Genomic DNA, 19,793 nt, shown 5'->3' with positions numbered 1-19,793 from the left:
AGGATGTAAACTGAAGCTTTTGTCAATGCAATGCAAATTTTATAAGCTCAGAAAACAGTTTTTGTGCAATGACGTGACAGGACAATCTGAAGAAGCACCCTATGCTGTGTCATATTTATTTGGTTTTCATTTGAGAACATCATTCCTGCAGGGAATTCTGTTTCAGCCAAAGAACGAGGCCTGTGAACAGCTCTTCATTCTGCCTGAATGTTCCCCTGTGAATTGCTGATGGTTAGGAAAGCTCACAGTGACAGAACAGGAGACAGCAGCTTTGTGCTTAGATGACAATAGTCTGTGTCTGTGCTAACAGAAGCTGGCACCATTAACTACCTATCCATAGACTGAAAGCAGAACAATTATCACCGCATGCATTAGAATGATGAAATCCACTCTGTTTCTATAGTAACAGGAGTGACAATTTATATTATGACCTTAAGAAAGTACAATGTGACCATTTCTTTTTTCTATATTTTTGCAGTTTTACAAGGAGCAGTGATCCTCAGAGAAAATAATGTTTAAGATGATGCACATAATTGACAAAGATAAAGGTAAGATGTACTTTTCCAGTAACAAAGAGATGCACAACATACATTCAAGTTGGAATGTTGATTTTGACTTTTGTCATGTAGAGACATACTCAATTTTGTGCTGTTTGAAGAGGATTCTTCTGTGTATTACAAATAATTTTAAGTGGAAGCTTTAGAAAAAATAAAGAGTAAGAGAAAATATACAGAGGATCTTAGCAAGTCAAAATTTTGTACTTGTTTGGCCACATGGTCTGACATAAACTACCATATGAAAAGCAGATCTGTATTCTGAGCTTTCTTCCTCAGAAGCACATCGAAGTATCAACACTCTAAGAGATTAGTTCATGGATATGTTTATTATACTGCAGCATTTTTAAGCCTATCCAAGCTAGCATTTCTTTAATTAGCTTGTTTGTTAGTAGCAGAATGCTGTGGCTAAATGTCTCACTAGGTTTTGAAAAAGCTATCTTTATAGATATTTTATGAATATTATGGTATAAACCTGTCAAGAGAGAACAGTTCTTGAGTTCTTTAAACTGATTTCAGCATTCTGTTTTAGTATTGCTTTGTTTCATAATCACCTCCCTTTACAAATGATATAGCATGTGTAACTGTGCAGTCATTTAGGAACAGTCGTAATTCTTAAAACATTTAATAATTCACAACCTTCCCTCTCCCTACACACTTGTCTTGCCCAAAGCCTCTCTCCTCATTATGTGCTAAATATATAGATGTTCCTGTGGGCCCCTTTGGAGCTCTGCTAGGAGTGAAGGATTATGGAATATCTAAGTTAGCTACAGCTTCAGGAGCATGACACTAATCCCTGCCTGGTGGTATTTCCTTGGGTGTTACAGAGACAACCAGATAAAGAAAGGAGAATTTAATCATAACTCTGTGCTAAAACATCCTGTTCAGTCACTTGGTGCTCTTTCTTTCCATGCAATAATTAATTGCAATCTTGAATTTATAAGATTTTTTTTAAACTAAGATAAATTACTAGCCTTTATCATAATTCCAAGAGTGTCTATAGCCATGTGTTTTAGAAAAGTTTTAAACCTTCAGCACATTTATAAATTTCATTTCTCTGTAGTAGAGCATAAAATATAGCATATTGTATCCTAATGCCCCTTTCTAAGCCCTGGTTTAGATTGCTGATTTAAACTCCATTTTTCTAATGCATATAGATGTTTTAAGTTATTTCAGTTTTATTATTGTGCATCCCAGTGTTAGAAACAGGTTCTCTCTACATGGGTAATTATAGTGATAAACACAGACATTTTTCTATAAAAATGCAAATAATTTAATTTTAGATGATAAGCAAGCATTCTGTTCAAAGTCTGAAATATTCAACTAATATTATCTCCATTTCTAAGGGGATTCAACTGAGCAAATCAGAAAAGTTAAGTAAGAGTTAAGATGCTGAATATTTCTAGTCTAGAATTGCACATTATACATGTCGTCAGATGTATGAAAATAAATCTTGCTACTCATTAGGCAGATTTTACATCATGTGTGAATTAGGAGATTATGTGACTGTCATCTGAGCAGGCAAGGAAACTACTTAAATAGAACAGGAAGAATGAAGAACATTGCTTTTGTTCATGTAAAAAGAGCAATAGTCAAATCCACCTCACACAGTTCCTCTTCTGGAGTACAAATGGAATAAAAAGCTCTGTTTAGGCACAAAATTACACTGTTTTCTGGCTTCATGAGATCAAGTGTAGTCTCAAAAATAGGGAAGTCTGGTTACTCTGACTGTTCATCATTTTGATTTTGACAATTCTTCTATATGCATGTATGTATGTTTTCTACTCCCTTGACAGTTCATCTCTGGGTGCAAGGAAGATTATGAAGAGAATTTGTGTGGAATGGAGAAAAAAGGAATGTAGGTTACTTATGCTGTTCTTAGAATTCCAGTGATAGGATTATTTTTTCATAGTTACACAGTTATTGCACTTATTTTAGCTTGCTTGTTCATAGAAAACATGTAGAATTGTTCATTTGTACTTCCTTGGGGTCTTTCATAATTACAAAAGCTACTCAAACCATGTAGAATTCCCCAATTATTTTTATGTTAAACATCTGAGATGACCACCTTAAAAAAACCATGTGGCAACAAAAGGAGAATTTTGTGAATGAAGAGTTAATGTTACAATTGATGCCCAAGTACTATATAAATCTTTTAAACTTCAATTAAATTTAGAATTAACAAATCAAACTCCAGCTAATAGTAAGATCCTTAGAAGAATAAAGGAGATTAAATGGTTAGGCTGCGAACACTTGTGAGTACATATTCCTTGTTAAGCCATAAAAGCTGAAGGATCATAACAATGGCTAACTGTAAATTCTGTTACACACACAGACATGCATCAATAAAATATTACTGTAATAATGCTAATATTACATTAACAAACAGTGCTTTGTAATTGGAAGCAAACTGAAAAAGAGCTGTGATAAGGACAGATAATCACTGTGTTTTATAAGGCAAAATTAACAGCTAAATGTGTCTGATTTTAGTTAGCATGTACCAGACTGACTTTATATTTTAGTGACAATTTTCTACTTGCTGAGCTTGTTTGTTCATGCAGTTTTTAGACTATGAAATCACTATTTTGTAATCCCTACATCAGCATAGCTGCATCATCATTAAGAAATATTCCAGTTTTTTTCCCCACATTGATAGATGTGCAAATATGTGTTGTCTTTCACTCACTGATCCTTCAAAACTGAACAAAAGTGAAAAAAAATAAACTACATTTCTCTTTATGAAAGCACCTCAAGCAACTTTTCTAGTTTTGGCAAATCATAGAGAAGATCAGGGAACAGGATTCTTTTCCAACTAGGTGCTCATTTGGAAATGAAAATGAAAAAATAGAAGTGGATGAATGACAGCTCATTTTATTCTGCTGCAAATGTTCATCTAGGACTAATGTACACAGTATTTGCAGCTCGTTCTCCTTTGCCTTCTTGTTTGCTTAAGGAATTCTGCTCAAGATCCTGAATGTTAATACATGCCTTGAATTCCTATTAGTATCCCTATTTTACCTCTGCTGCTACAAAGGTTCATAAATAGTTCTGCTTTTTGGCCTGGAACTCTGCAGAGAGTCTGTAATGACAGACTTCAGTGATGACCAAGTACAGAGACAGTTCAGTAAATAAAGAGCAAGGCTGTGGTTGTTTCCAAAAGGGAAAGGCTATATGCAGAACATGGCTTTCAACATAACTGGAAGTTTCCATTCTGTGGTTTTAAACATATGAATTTCAAATTAAGCCTAGCGTGGCTTTGATCTGGCAAAATTTTATTAAATGGAATCTATTTCTAATTTTTCCTTATATCTTGGCTTCTATTCTTTAAAGAATTACTCTTAAAATGTACAGACCAATATGAAAGTATTTTTAAAGTTAAATAATGAAAATTCCAAAGGCTAATCTCCCTATATAATCTGATTTTTACCTTTGTTCTACCATTTCTGTAATATCCTTTAAAATATTAATTTGATAGAGAAGCAAAATGTCACATAATTTGTATATGGGTATGAGTGTAAGTCATGTCTCCCTGGCATATGGAATTCAGCTAAGCCTGGTACAGTTGACATATGTTTAAGTACAGTCTCTTTCTGGTATTGGGTATTTCAATTTCTTCCTTTGCATTTTCTGTAGATAAGATGACACAGGGCATTTATAACAGTCATAGATATATAATTTTTCTTGAACAAATTGTTCCTGTTTACTTAAACCTTTCCAGAGAGTTACTGGAAAAAATTGCTATGCAGAGTGAAAACACCAGATCTCTACTGCTGGTAATAAATTCAATTTGCAATAAACTGCAGTCCAACCTGACTTACTCTGTTGTCCATAAATTTGTGACATCTCAAGGACTGGAAGACTTTACTCTTCTGCTGCTATTGCTTGCTGCCCTATACTGGGGGAATTTACTGTCCTATACTGGGGGACATTTTTTGGATAAAGTATTGGTAGTCTGGTCATTGTAGTCTTTACTTTTGATTTCCAGGTTTTTGCTAGGCCACTGTTAAATCTGTGGACAGCTGCAGTGTCCAGCAGAGGGTCCTGCTTAGTTCTTTTAATGCCTCATTCTTGAGTATGGTAAGAAACACTGGGTCCCAGAGTGGAACCACTGGCTTGTCATACTGAACAAATCTGGATAGCAAATCTTTCCAAAAATTGGATTCACTCCTCTAACGTTGCCATAGCAATATCAACTGCACATTCTGAAGTGAAAGTTTTTAATTTAATGTGAATAGCTGAATTAGGGAAGGAGCACTTAAAAGCTTTAGATATGTTCTACTTTCCTAGACATGCATAATAATAATGTACCTTAACTTGAATTTATTTTAGGAAAAGGAATGAGAACAAAGAATTCTTTAGTGGCAGAGTATGCTGTCTTTTAATTATGTAGTTTACAATGAGTGCCAAAAATGGAGAACACCATTTGTAAAGTTAAATTGAAACACTAAAAGAAAGTACTCAGTAATTTTGTAGCTTCTTGAGCTCTACCTCATGAACTACTATCCTGAGTGATAGTAGTCTTCTGCTCTTAGATATATGTCCTATAAATTCAGATACAATAGAGGAGATGTGTACAAATTATCTACCACTGCAAACAGATTCCTGATCCAAGCATGTACACTGTCTTTTATTTCCTCCTTAATCAGCTTTGTACTGTGATCAACTTTCCAATTTTTGCTTTCTGCTGATGTATAGACTTGTGATGTTAAAAAATATATACCCTTTACAAAGAAAGAAAGAAATCAGAAATGCCAGGATAAATTTACCAGATATTTAACTACCTAGTGTTTATTAAGGATGCAAATCTAAGGAATGCACCCAGCTGGGATGCCACAAAACTCTGCTTTTATGATGGCAGATCTGTAGGGCTTTAGTTGCTGCAAATAAGGTGGCACTGCAGTACAGTCATTGCAACACTGTAGCTGCAGTGAGAGACTGGATTACAATTTGGTTGGTGTGGTTCTGGTTTTTTAAAACTATGTTTTAAAGGAAAATGTTTTTCAAATACCTCTTCTCCACACTGCATCAAAGCTCCTGTTTAACAAGACCCAATTCATATTTAGACCTCAAAATTCAATAGTGACAAGTTAAAAATACATGAACTGATTGGAACTTGCTGGTTGATCAGGAGTTTAGGAGACTTAGTTCTTTCGTTTCTATCCTAAATGGAAACTGCTGGCTTTTTTAAAGAATCTCTCCCTTTAATTGTAGACTTCGATTGCTAACACCAGGCTGTAAGTCTGGGCCTGAAATGGTAAAGTACAAATCACACAGTTCCAGTGATTTTTGAAAGAGTAGCCTTTTAATCTGGTTATTTGGTTTCATGTTCTTTGTTCTTTGCTATTTAAAGCTTGTGCATATGGTTGTGCTCCTGCATGATCCTCCAGTGGCTTTAGAACTGTTAGTGGTTGTAGTTCTTGAAGCTTAAACTGCTCTCCTTAGAGTGCAGGAGTATGTCATGAGTTCAGGGCTGTGTTATTATCTCTAAATCTTTCTGCACCCTTGGATTTTCAGCTTCTAATTATAACACTATCACTAAGTAAAATAGCACAAATAAAATGAAGTCTTCCCCAACCCACTGATAATTGTCAGTTGATGTAGCCCTATGTACCTGGATGCTGGCTGAGATTAGATACAGATCTTCCCAATGTTTATTGCTTGTATTTAATTTGTCCATCCTAGGATGGAATGCTACATAATGCTGCAATTGAAACATGATTTCTATATAAAATATGTTAAAAGCACTCTCATGCTGTGATGACATAACAGCAAACAGAATTCTTTCATTAATAATTTGTTAGCATTTGTTGCTCATGAAGAAGCTGCCCAGTTCCCCCTTAAGTTACAGGGGAAAACATGGCATACTCTAAAGTGTCTGAATTAGAGTGTAATTCTGTTGGAAACAGAGCCTCATTGATGGGTAGTACAAGCCAGGATCTTTCTTCAAAAATAATGGAATTCAAGGGATTATGGTTTAGCCACAGCATTATGACAGGAGAGAGCTTGTCTTTGGATTACATTATCCCAGCTACTATTTTGTCATTTCAAAGTCCAAACTCATTTCATTAAAGGATTGCTTTATTTTGAAGACAGAGGAAACTTCCTTCTACCTAATGGACAGCATAAATCAGCATGTGGGTAATGGGAAGGGGAAATAAAAAACCTGTATTTTTGGTTTGCCACAAAGTTGTTTGCAATGGAAAACTGTCTGTAATTTCAACATACAAATACAAGCCTGATTACTGCATTTGAGGGAAAGCTATTTTTGACAATTTAACCTCTTTGAGTGATGCAGTTGTGACCACGTTATCTTAGTAGACCCCACTTTGTAAGGTGCTGCTGCAATCAAAATAGCTGTGGTTGCTGTGCTGGTTGCCTGGCTGTACTTAGAGCACCATGGGCTCTTTTTCCCTATGCAAGTGGAGCAAATCATGTTATACAGCTGGAGAATCTTATTCTAGGCTGGGTATCTACCCAGAGACAAGAAAAATCATGCTGAGAAAGAAAAAAAGGCTGTAACTGTTTAACCACAGTTATCTTTGTATAGCAGAGGAATTAGATATTGAAGTATCCTTTTCCAGTCTTGTTTCTAACATGTGAAATGTTGGACTGGGACATTTACTATCCCAAAGCTGTCTGGCCTTACCAGTTAAAGGTATCAAGCAGTGGCATAGACTTCTTAAGAAAAATGGCTGATATGCAGTAAAAGACAAAAATTCATCATTCAGAGTTAGGATTAAAAATAAAGACAGGAAAGCATATCAAGGCATTTGGAAGGAACCATGGCAACCATTTAATTTCTTTTTCTTTCAATTACATTGTCATTTTAAACATTCTAGGCTTTTGACTCAGTTTATATGAAGTAGAGTTCTAAAAATTACTTTTCTTTTCCAGAAAAATTACATTTTGTTCTATGTTCTCACTTCCTTGCCTTCATATGAAGGCAAATATAAATACTGTTTTCCACTGACTGAATTATTTCCCTATGAGATCTTTCTTTATTTCTATTTTGAAAAGAGAAGCTCTCTTTTTTTTATTCATGGAGCTTAAAAGAAATGCATGCCAATTCGTACTCGGAGATTATTTTGCATTTTGTTACAGGATTCATGCATCAAACATCAGTGCAGCTTAAGAATACTCTGCCTGCTAGTTTCCTACTTAAATGTTTCCAAGCTGTTACAAGGCATGTGAAATACAGATCTAATTTAAAGGGTTTTGTGCAACCATGCATCACAAATATAATACCTAGGTGAATCATAGATATTTATTTACAGGCCTAAAAACGCACTTTGTATTTGCCTTATGAATAAACTACACTGGTTGCCTGAAAGCTTCAGACCTTGAGCTGTACAGCTTTGACCATAGGATCCATTGTGATTTGTGATACAACCTCACTTTATGTAAGAATGAGGTTTGGAGGACAACAGCTAAACTTTATAGTCTTAGTAATTTCTAATATGCAAAAAATCACTGAGTTCTGAGAACTGCTATCAGTTCTGAGTTTCAAGTTTGGCAGTTCCACTCAAAGCCATGTGAATCAAAATCATGGTTTGGACAGTAACACACCCCTAATTAAACTAAACCATGCTGGTATTATTTTGCAAATAGCTTTAAAAGAAAAGGATAACTTAATACCCATGACTCACACGTGGATATTAAATTGTATTTTAGCATCAGCCTGTTAAGATTAATTTAGCAGTAAATTAAACATCTACCTATGAATTCTGTATGAAATTTCTTCAAGGCCCTTTTTCAGAAGTCTGATATAGAGGTGTTACTGTATTGATTTAAGGAGCTTTTTAAATGAGTAGTGTGCTCTAGTGCAAGCAGCATTTGCTGACACTTCATTACACATTTCATGGTGTGATGTGCCACCTAGTGTCACCCTCCCCAAAAGAAGGAAAACACTGCAAAAAAAATCCTTCCTCAACCGTACACTTGGAGAGTTAATGGATTTTCTGAAATGTTGGGTGTTCAGGAATAAACTGAGCATTAACAGTAAAGAACTAATGTTTACATCTGGTTTTCCTGACTGTTTAATTTAATATTTGCCATGTAGTGCTCTGTTCAATAACCCTTGTTGTCTGTGGATAAACATCTGTTAAAACTCTTTTCCCAGCTACAGTCATGCATTTTGGTGTTTATGCCCAAGGAACTGTTGATACCTGTAACATCCTGTATGAGAGTGCCCACTTCATGCTATTCTTACAAAGAATATAATTGCCCTTAGAGATTTGTTTCTCTGTTTCTAAATCCATATAACTGGGCAGGGAAAATTGTCAATAGCCCCAGAGATTTTGTAATGATTACTCACACAATATGTTTTGTAGTGCAATGATATATTCTTTTAATAAGCTTAATTGGTCAATATTGACTTACTCTGCTTCCATCCTACCAACAGATGGAATTTTGTGCAGTCAGTAGGTACATTATGTATGCCTAAAGACCCTTTACAAAGCTATTAATACCTGGGGTTTTTTCCCCACCTCACACAATAACCCACATAATAATATGTCATTCTTTTTCATCTAAACAAGAGGGAGAAATGGAGAAACTCACTATATTCAAGTTCTTTGTGGTTTTGATATTTATTTTCTGCATTGTGTCAGTTTTCTAAATTAGCCTCATTTTTAACAGTTTCAGGCAAAGCAGTGTAGCAGCAGCTTGTTTTGTGGTCTGGTAGTCATCTCATCTGAAATGGGAGCTATTTCAAGTACTTGCCAGACAAATACAACTTTATCTGCATTTTAGTTGAAGGAGGGAAATGGCTTAAAGTGACTAATTTTACTATGATGGTGAAGTTCAGAATCACTGTATTTATGAGTTAGCAGATGAAGTAGTAGACTATAAATGGAAAAGATTAAATGGTACATCTTACAAAAATGCAACATGCTTTTATTTGAATATTAATGTCAGTTGAAATACAGTAGAAAACTGCAGATCTTGGTGTTTCTAATGAATTGAATACATTAAGTGTAATGAGGGTAACTGTGAAATCTCTTCTGGTTTTGTATGTATAAAACCAATTATATCACTACTCTTGTTGCATGTTAAGTTTTGTAAAAGCTTATGTTGAGTCTTCTGTTTCTGTGAAAGAAAGTAGAAAAAAAAAGTGATTAATACAATCCCCACAGTTCACTATCACTCAAGGAAATTGGTGCTATACATCTTTCAGTGCATTTTCCTATAGACATGCCACTCACACTCAGATTTTAAAACTTTATTAAGTATGCACATGAATTTAGGGTTATGTGACTAACATTTTGATTGACTGGGATATAAAAATGTTACCTCACAAAATTAGTTATTATGGGAATCATAATTAGAATCATAGTAAGAGTGTGAAAGAGCAAATTGTTCTGTTCATTAGAAAGTCTGCCTGCAGAATTCTAATTTCCCAATATTTATTGGCAGTGGTGGTGTAAGTATTGTGTTGTAGCAGAAGGAGCTCAGCTTGACTGTTCAAATCCCAGATGGAACTTGGGCTGCTGGTGGTTGAAAAATTCTATATTTGAATTACAAATTCCTGCAAATGTTGATGCAGAAGAATAATCATGGAACAGGAAGAAATCAGAAAGCTGGAAAAGTAGAACTGATCTGAATATATTACCTTCCACTTGGGATGACGTTTTCCTGACACTGCTGGTGTCTGACTAACAGCTCAAAATGTCACATGAAGCACAATATGGCTCCTATACCCCAGGACAGGATGCTTGTCAGGCAAGTTATTAGTCTAGAGAGTTCCTCAATGCATATTAAGTCAAATTAAGACATGAAATACCATTTTTTATGTCAAGACCTACAAAAATTTAATAACATTTTCATGAGCATTTAAAAAGAAGGAATTGATGCAACAGATTTCTGGAATACTGCTACACTTGCTTGGGGTTTAGCTGTTCTTCAGCTGGCTGCCTGTGTTACCTTTCATTTTTAACGCTTTGGGGATGTAAGCTTTTGGAAGTCTCTACTAGGATATAAAGGTTATATCATCAGTTTACAGAAAGCATCATACCTGCTACTCTGCACAGTAGGAAATAAACTCTGAAAAAGGGATTTATTGAGAGATTTTGAAAGAACAAATCAAAGTTTGTCATTTTGCCATAGTTCTTTTAATGCATAAAACAAGAAGCAGAACTGACTCTTCCTCTTATGTTATCTTTTGAGGAGGTGGAAGAAAGGAATACATATTCCATTTTGTAGAATGAAAAAATGCCTCTAAGTATTGTTACAGTGGCTCTGGATGTCTGCTGCTCTTTGTGGCAGAGCAAATGCTGAGTGATTTGTATGGGGTTAAAACTCTGAGTAAAGGGAGACTGCAAAATACACAAAAGAGAGTTCAAAATCCTGAGAAAAATGTACAGAGACAGAGAGAGAAAGGGTGAAAAAAGAAGGAAAGAGGTATGTCACAGACATCTTCTTATGAAAATCCTTTCTTAGGATTTTTCCCTTCTGAGAAGCTGAGAGGCCTCAGAGACAAAATGTAACCAATGGTTATCTGCTGCTATGGAATGCAACAGGTGATCTGGGATTGGTCTGGTGTGGGTGTTTGGAATTAGTGACCACTCATGGCAGAGCTGGCTCTCACTCTGTTCCAGCCACAGACCTTCATTTTCATTCTTTTCTATTCTATTCTTAGCTTAGGTAGCCTTCTGAGATGAACCTTTTCCTTTTATTCTTTTTAGTGTAGTTGTAATGTAATATATATATTCATAAAATAATAAATCAAGCCTTCTGAAACACGGAGCCAGCATTCTCATCTCTTCCCTCATCCAAGAACCCCTGTGAACACTGTCACAGAGGTATATAATGGACAGTAGGAATGAATGAGTAACTGAGCATTATGCATATATTCAGGGAAAAACAAAATAAAAGGGGAAGACCTGATAGGAAGATAGGATATTATAAATTAAATATAAAGTATATAAAGATGAAGGAAAAGAATTCTTACACACCTGGAAACAAGTAGTGCTTTGTGGAAAGCACTTAAAATCCTTTAAAAAATATAATGCAAAATGATCAATGGAATCTCATTGTAGATCAGGGCATGTAAGATTTTAAGTTAGCCTTTACGTTGATATGCTCACTATCCACCCTGGCATAATACATATAAAAAACATCCAAAACTCTGTTGGCTGTCATGTGTGATCTACTTGTTTGAAAACCTGTTCCCATAGCAACATTGCTATTGCATGGTGGCCTAGGTAAGTATAGCAAATCAAACTTTAAATTTTATATGTACACATGGTTCTCCTTGCCTGAATAAACACACACACACGCAGTGTGGGTGCTCAGATGGCAGAGGGTATGTTTGGGAGCCCAGGACACTTGGTTGGGATCTTTTCTCACCAGATACAAATGTATAGTAGAACTTAATGATTTCAATTATTCCACAGACCCTGAGGTTAGATAACCTGAAACTATAGATCAAGTTCATAGTTATCTCTATATTTTTAAAGGCCTCAAAACATATTTTTGAAAATAATAAATATTCTGTGGAAGTAGATTATTAACTGCAAACCTGAATGTCTGTCTGTTCTAAAGATTAGCATTTAAATTGTGTATTTATGTTACATCTTAAATTAGGAATGTTATTATAACCCAGTTGGAGCTTGATTGATTAAAAATGTACCAAGGCTCTAAACCACAGCATACTGGAGTGAAAACCAGGCCTAGCAATCTATGTGCTGAATTCCCAGAGCCAGATGAAATGTGCAACTTTGGCTGAGAGATTTTATTATTGCTTTTTTTATTTGAATCAGGCAGTGATGAAAATATAAATGGTAGCATATGTAATAATGATAAATGCAGTAATAACTCATCCAGAGCTGCAAAACAGTGTTTCTCATGCCAGCTTTATATGTAAACTTGCACAAATCAGTTTTCTCTGCACCCCAACCTTGCTTAATCCAGCTGTGCATGAGGACAATGGCACTTGAGTATCTTATGACTGACTGTAGGGGAAAAGTGAACAAACATTTTTCTACAAAGAATAAAAGGGGGAAGGACTCTCTGCTGACTCCAAAGGGAAAAGGATGATATCCAGTGTTTGTGTATTATTATTTAAATGTTAAATAAAGGGGAAGTTTTATGAGGAGCAGCTGAGGGCACTTGGCTTGTTCGCCTGGAGAAGAGACTGAGGGCAGAGCTCATGGTGGGCTGCAGCTTCCTCGGGAGGGGCAGTGCAGGGGCAGCACCGATCTCTTCTTGCTGTGACAGGACCCGAGGGAACGGCTGGAGTTGTGCCCCGGGAGAATTAGGCTGGGTATTAGGAAAAGGTTCTTCACCCAGAGTGTGCTTGAGCACTAGAGCTCCCCAGGGCAGTGATCACAGCTCCAAACCTGGCAGAACTCGAGGAGTATCTGGATGATGCTCTCAGGCACAGGGTGGGATTTTTGGGGTGTCCTGTGCAGGGCCAGGAGTTGGACTCGATGATCCTTGTGGGTCCCTTCCAACTCAGCATAATCTATGATTCTACTTTCATTTGCAATTTCCTGCATGAAAACCTGCCACCTGAATAATCTACTTCTGTTTCTAGCTGTATTAAGCCTTTCAAAACTCTGGTTTATCAGAAAGCAAGTCACACAGATCAGAGGGGTTGAGATGTTTATCTTGTATTGTATAACAATGTTACATTTCTAAAAGTAAAAAGAAATCCTAGTGAATTCTAGAGTTGCATATCTAAGGGTTAGTAGATTGGAGGCTCCTGCATCAATTCAGCCCTGATCTGACAAGCATGTGTTGCTATGGCAATGGAGATTATTGAGTGTGAACATGCTGCTGCTGCAGCTGGGTGACAAATATGAAGTCTAATTTTTAAATTAATTTTTATTTTAAAATAAAGGGGGAAATTTTGTCAGTCAGCCTTAGGAACCCTGTGTAAAATTCTAGAGTAAATTCAAATGTTACTAACAACTTTCTAACTTTGCTTTCTGTTCTGCAGCTGATGTGCTTGAGGAGCATGTTCATTCCAACAGAGAAAATGGAATGCACACAGCTTTCCTGGTTTAGTTTCCTGCTGCAGAAGACAAACGTAGCAGTTAAGTATAACAAATACCTTTTAAAGCAAACATCAGTTTGCGTAAATACATTATTGCCTGCATATTCTAGCCATCTTCATTAATGCATTAGCTCTGCCAGATCATCTTCTGGCAGTTATGTAATGAAAATTAATCAGTTTGAAAAGGAATACCTTCACTTCCATGGAGCTCCTCTAGTTTTCATGGACATGTTTGTAGGTTAGAACTTTACTGTGGGTAGAAAAAGCACTGAAATAAATGGAGCACAGAAAGGCAATGTAAAAAGATATGGAAGATGAAAGCAATTACACAGTAAAGAATAATTAACATTAAGCACTTCATAGGTAAGTACTTCTACAACTTATCAGATCACCCTGATAGGAACATAAATACTTTTCTCTTCTTAACATCTCCTCTTAACTCTCTTAAGAGTCAAAGACATAGCTTATTATTAGCAACATAGAAATTAAACACTGGGAATTGCTGTAATGTCTGGTTTGCAGATTTGTGCTTAGTTGGTGCTGTGCTGTGCCCCATTATTTCTGGACTGGCTGTCAGATGTAGGTTAAGAAAGTTTCCATAAGATCCTGGACTTGTATATCTTGTTCTAACAATTCTGATTTAAAGGAGTAAATAAAATTCATCTTAAAATCTGATTTAAACCTACTCTCTTTCAGTCAGAAACCATTCCACCTTGTCCTTGGGCTAAGGATCTCAGTGAATGAGACAGCACTTTCCCCCTGCCCCCACCAAACCCCAAATACCACAAATACTGTAGAGCTCAGGACCACAACTGAGAGTCAGCTTGATTAGAAAACAAAAGTAAAAAATCTTTCCTCTAGCAGAGAATCACCATTTTTATAGTGGAATATGCAAAGCAGCAGTACTGTCATTAGCTTTGCAAATTGCAAGGTGCCAGTGCTCAGTGCTCTTTGTCAAAAGGCAATTGTGTCTGACTGGACTTTGCAGTGGATTGACTGTCTCAGCCAGCATCATGCACCCAGCTGTGTTTGAACTGATTGAGTGTCCTCTGTAAATCTAATTATAAATATAAACAATATCTTCAAGGGCTCATTAAGAGGGTAATTACTAGTTTTGGAAACATCTCTAATGAAACCCTGCCAGTCTAGAACTGGATTTAAAAGTCACAAGCTGATATTAAAGCATGATATAATAAGTCTCTGGACTAAATGTACGTTTTTCAAGCAGAAGCTTTGCAAATTACCAGGAATAGAGCATTCAGTAACAAATTAGAAGATGTGCTTTCTTCCATAGTTGACTTTCCTGTGCAAGTCTAACTTAGAGAGCAGATTGATGGTAAATCTGAGGAAAATTTAAAATGCAATAAATTCAGGTTTGAATTCTCTGTAAATGGAAAAATGCATAAATACACAAATTTAGAATCAGTTGTGACCACTTAAAAATGCAGTCTTTGGTAAAGGGTATAACTATTGTCTGTCCAAGCAGCTGGCCCTGATGCTTTTGCTGCTCTAGAATCATGCAGACAGCCACCTATTGTCCCTTTTCTGGCCATGCAGTGTTAGAATTCAAACACTGCTATTTTTCTAGGAGAGCTTCTGAATCAATGAACATTCTGTTTGCCAATTCTGGGGCAGTTCTAACACCTGGATGAACCAAAAAGAAAAGTTGCATTTCATGACGGGTCCCATGAAATTTTGTATTACAATACGTGCCAGGTATCTCTCCTGTTTTATGTAAACTGTAACACAGTTACCATAAACCAGTAAAACAGTAACAGGACTTGTTTGTCTACAAAACATAAATGTCTTTAAACTCAAGTGTAGCAGAATCATGGTACATCTTTGGGAATCCTGGATAATAACTGACAGCTGCAAGCTAGGTTTGGAGCCTGCATTGGGAATTAGCTCATCATGTTTCAGTAAAATTTTGCATCTCAAATTTAAAGAGAACAGGAAGTGGGAGTAAAGACAGGTTTGCATCAAGAATGTAGCACTTCTATTCAGCCTTGAAATAACCATGTAAAATAAGAGTGCTTAGGAGGTAAAAACTGGGACAAGTAATTGAATACATAAATAAAGAGTAAGGAGAAATTTTCAAGTGATTCACTACCTTCTTCTGTTCTGAAGTTTGCCCACCCACTCCTACATGCCACCTCCTGCGGTGCAGGACGTTTTACTGTGATGTGGGAGTTTAGCATACAAATTCCTACTGACTGCATTTGTGCATAGCTTCCCACACACCTTTTGAAATAGGGTGCCTTATTTAGAAAAGTAAATGAGTCTTATAGCTATGTCCCAAACTACTAGTGCAGTGGGTTGAAAATTACCCATTACATCCATTTTGAATTAATGGACATTTCATAATTTTTACTTTGCTACAAGTCTGTGCCCCAACTCTGGGCAGCTGGTAATGCAGAGAATGGTGGTCCTGTGCTTGGAACTGGAAAGCTGCAGATGCAGCACCTTGAAACAAGGACCTTACAGAGGGTTAAACCACAAAACCACTGAACTCAAATTTGCTCTGATGTTGACTCACTGTTTGCCTTGATGACACACACACAGAGCTTGGGAGAAAATGAGTTCTTTCTCTGCAACCAATTCATAACTGAATTATAGTTAGGACGACATGACAACAGGAAAGGAATAATTAACAGCTTATCAGTGAAAGTTTGTGACAAGTCTCAGGAGCCTTCAAGATGTGCTCTGGGCTGCTTCAGTCAGTTTTGTGTCTTATAGAAAGCACCGGAACCTGCTCCTATTTGCTGAAGGCAGACTGAGCTTCCCAGTCTGTTTTGGTGTTTGTTCCTGGTTGCAGCTGGAACTCAGAGCTGTTGCAGTAAAACAGATGGAATGTAAGGTCAGCTCTAAACCCTACTGCTCCTATTATTTATCACAACTTGATTAATTTCAGCTGAGAAAAATATGGCATTTCCTGTTTTCAACCTGCCTCTTTGTAAATGAAAGCATTTTTATGGATCATGTGTTTGTACATTTCTGAAAACTCAGTCTGAACCTGACCTTTCTATTTGCTTTCTATTCATTAGTGAAACCAGACAAATCAGTTTAATTTCTCAATTTACTAATTGGAGTACAGGAAATAGAAACAAACAACAAACAATAACAAATTAAATTGTTTACTCCATTGACCTGAAACAGTCAGGAAAAAACACTGACTGAGCATACACTTAACATTTACAAAAGCCTTTCTGAAAGGAGTAAATGCACAGTATCTTACTCTATTCCATTAATATATCTTGCTTCTTAAGGGCCTGATGCTAAAGGTTTATTCCCAGAAACAGCCTTACATTAAGTATAAGATGACCTTTTCATGTAAATTTGATCCCAAATCCTGGCTGCTTTGTTGTACAGCAATAGGGTGATGTATTACAGAAACTGTATATAGCTGAAAAACTAAATAAAACTTTGAAAATGTAAATATTTAACAGAGGCTACAAGCAGAGAATCATAGCAGCAGTATTTCTTCTTGTGCACCTCACTGCTTCATGCTTCTGAAAAAAACACTTGCTAGTAGTTGGTCACACTTGGGCATACACCCAACAGGTCATTACTACATAAACAAAATGGATTTAATTTATTAAACAAAATCTGGCAATTTTTAAAAATAAATTTGGTAAATCTCTCTAACATTTGCTATGGACCAAACTATTTCCTTACCTAAATCCTATGAGATGTTATCATCACAAAAGGTATAAATTTTACTTTACAAATGGAACCCTTCTAGACTGATCATAAACAAATGAATTAGGTAATAAAACTTGTCTTGTTCTACTGTTAAGCTCCAACAGAAACAAATTCTTGTGTAAATTAGGTGATACTCCTGTTTTAGAGATGTATAGGACTGTTTTGTGTGTTTATGTCCTTGTCTCAGTGGTAATAAATAAGTGATCCTCCTCAGAAAGTTAATAACAAAAACAGCTGGAAAAGCAGTAACATGATGACCTTGAATTTATTGCACGGGCTGGTCTGAACAGGGAGATGAAGTAAACTGTGGTCTGTATTCTTAAAATGGAAGACATGGAAAAATGGCAAAATGCAGTGAAACTTGTGGTCCTTAGGTGAGTCTCAACTACTGAGCTGGGAACTGAGACATCTTCAGATGAAGCCTAGAGACCAGAGCTGGGCACCATGAATAGCAGAGGTCTCTGAGACCTGCAGTGCTAAATGACTTCTACCTAAATGGAATTAGAGAAAAGGAGACAATGTTTTCTATCTTCATGTAAATCCAGATCCTTTGCTGCTTCTCACAGGAAACATTCTCTTAGGACACATCATCTATACATGGAGCCCATGCAAATATTTGATAACTTCAGGATTCCCATAGCTGCAGTCTTTAGCAAACCAACATCACGCTCTTCTGGCCAGGGAGCCTTTAGTTAGCTCTTGCTAAGTAGACTTTGATGTAGGATGCCAGTAACTGCAGTCCAGCTAGCTACATGTTTTTTCCTTCTCTCTCATGGAGTCAGATTTTTCCTTTTGCTTTGATGAATTAGATTTTTAAAACAAACACAAATACATCATAGCTCCACAGACACCATTCTACCAGCCCAGCCTCTCACTTGTTCCTGCTGCCTGACATTTCAGTTCTCTTTTCAGATTTCCTGACACCCTTAAGCTCTGAGCTAAATGCTATCTTTGTATAGGCATCCCTGCTAAGTAAACTGGGATTTCTTTAAGGGAATTTGCCATTATTGAAGCATTTGGTCTCTCTCCAAAAAGAGACTCTACATAAGACTTGATTGTCAACAATTTGCTTCTGTCTGGGTGGAAGATTTTCATGCTGTGTTTGGCTTTGGAAGGTTTATTTTTGCATGAGGTGCTGAGATTTAAGCATCATTTAAGCGAGGAAAAAGCCTTGGGCTCAATGACAAAAGCCTGGTTGGAAAGGTTTGAATTGAAGGCAAGGAGGAAAGGGCTTATGTCACTGGATTAGGAGCCAAAACTAGACTGAGGAACTTTTTAATGGAATATTTGGTGGGGTTTTTTTAATCTTTCATGTTCATAGAAAGGTTTGGGTTCACAGGAGCCTTAAAGATCATCTTGGGGAAACTTTCCTGCAATGGGCAGAAACACATTACACTAAACCAGGCTGCTCAAAGCCCCATCCAGCCTGGCCTTGAACACCTCCAGGGATGGGGTATCCACAGCTTTCCTGGCAACCTGAGCCAGTGCCTCACCACTCTCTCAGTAAAGAATTTCTTACTAATATTCAACATAAACCTACTCTTTCAGTTTGGAGACATTCTCCCTTGTCAAGTCATGTCCTATTTTAGCTCTGTTTATCTTCATCATATCAGAGCCTGGCATAAAAGTACTAATGGACATAATAGAAGCATGGAAAGTGTGAAGCAACATATACTCACCAGCAGATGAAAATACAAGGATGCACCTTCCTAGGGGATAAATGGCTTTGGAACCCTGAGTTAGTTCAGCAAGATGAAATTAATAACAAGGAATGTGTTATGCAGACAATGCATTAATTCACACATTACATTTTCCTCAGGTATTCTTTCCTCCATCCAAGAGTGGCATGGCTGCTTTGCCCTTTCTTGCTTGCAAATGATCTGCAGACTGAAGATGGTTTAATGACAAGAGAACTTTGGAGTTTAAGGTACATCATCAGCTTCCACCTAAAAGAATTTGAACAATTTACCTATGTCCGAGTCAAACAAGGACAACAGCACTTCCTGCATCTAGAAATACCACAGGAGCTCAAGGCTGAGTTACAAGCAGAGTGAGGATTTCACACATATCAGAGATTATATCATTCTTTGCTATATGATTTTACTCCTACTGAAATCTCTTTAACAATTCATTACACAATTTCACCTTCCAAAGTCCTTCCAGACCTGAACTGTGTCCATGGCAAGCGTTGTCTCCCAGATCTGTTTATAGATTCCACTGTCATCTTTCATCTGCACCTGTCACAAGGGCCTTTAGTGAGATTTCCTACATTGTAATCTTGCCTTTTGTTTTCAATACATGTAGAAAGGCTCTGCTAGCACAGCTATAACAGCAGTGGTCCTGGCTAATTTTAACCTGCTTAGACCTGGACTAGAATCCTTCTTTGACTACCTCAGACATTACATAATCTCAAAAATACTAATAGTGATGAAAACACTTGATTTGTAAGCACAGTATTTTCATGCAGTCAAATTTACCATCTGTCTTGTTGATTTTGCTCACATAAGGTGACATTTTTAGTTATACATGGAATTGCAGCT

This window comes from Agelaius tricolor, unplaced genomic scaffold (genome assembly GCF_023055355.1).
Source record: "Agelaius tricolor isolate 1412-34295 unplaced genomic scaffold, bAgeTri1.0.p SCAF_15, whole genome shotgun sequence".
In the NCBI taxonomy this organism is placed as follows: Eukaryota; Metazoa; Chordata; class Aves; order Passeriformes; family Icteridae; genus Agelaius; species Agelaius tricolor.
This window is presented reverse-complemented; position numbering follows the sequence as displayed.